This window comes from Juglans regia, chromosome 1 (genome assembly GCF_001411555.2).
Source record: "Juglans regia cultivar Chandler chromosome 1, Walnut 2.0, whole genome shotgun sequence".
Lineage (NCBI taxonomy): Eukaryota > Viridiplantae > Streptophyta > Magnoliopsida > Fagales > Juglandaceae > Juglans > Juglans regia.
In genome coordinates, this window is record NC_049901.1 from 36955964 (window position 1) to 36956375 (window position 412).

Below are 412 nucleotides of genomic sequence, written 5' to 3' on the forward strand. Positions count from 1 at the left end.
TTGTAATATAAACTTTTAAAAAAGAGGATTCGACAAAGGATTTACTCCTAATAAAAAGGAAAGATGATATACATATAATTATGTATATAATGATATTTTAAATGGAGGTATTTTTATAAAATAACTTATAAAAATAATATAATTTTAAAAAAATATATTTAATTGAAAACATGATCATATAAAATATAGTAAAAATAATTTTATGTTTACCATTAATTAAATAGTGCTGCTAGGGTGCAGTCTAGAAATGACCGTTGGGCGTACCTTTAGATAAAATTCATTTTTTTAATTTTTTTTATTCATAGTTTTTAATATTTTTTTAAAAATATAAAAAATATTAATATACTAATAATAACTTTCTTAATCAGTAAATAAAAAAAATACGTGAACGGTCAAAATGAAGTAAGATAAT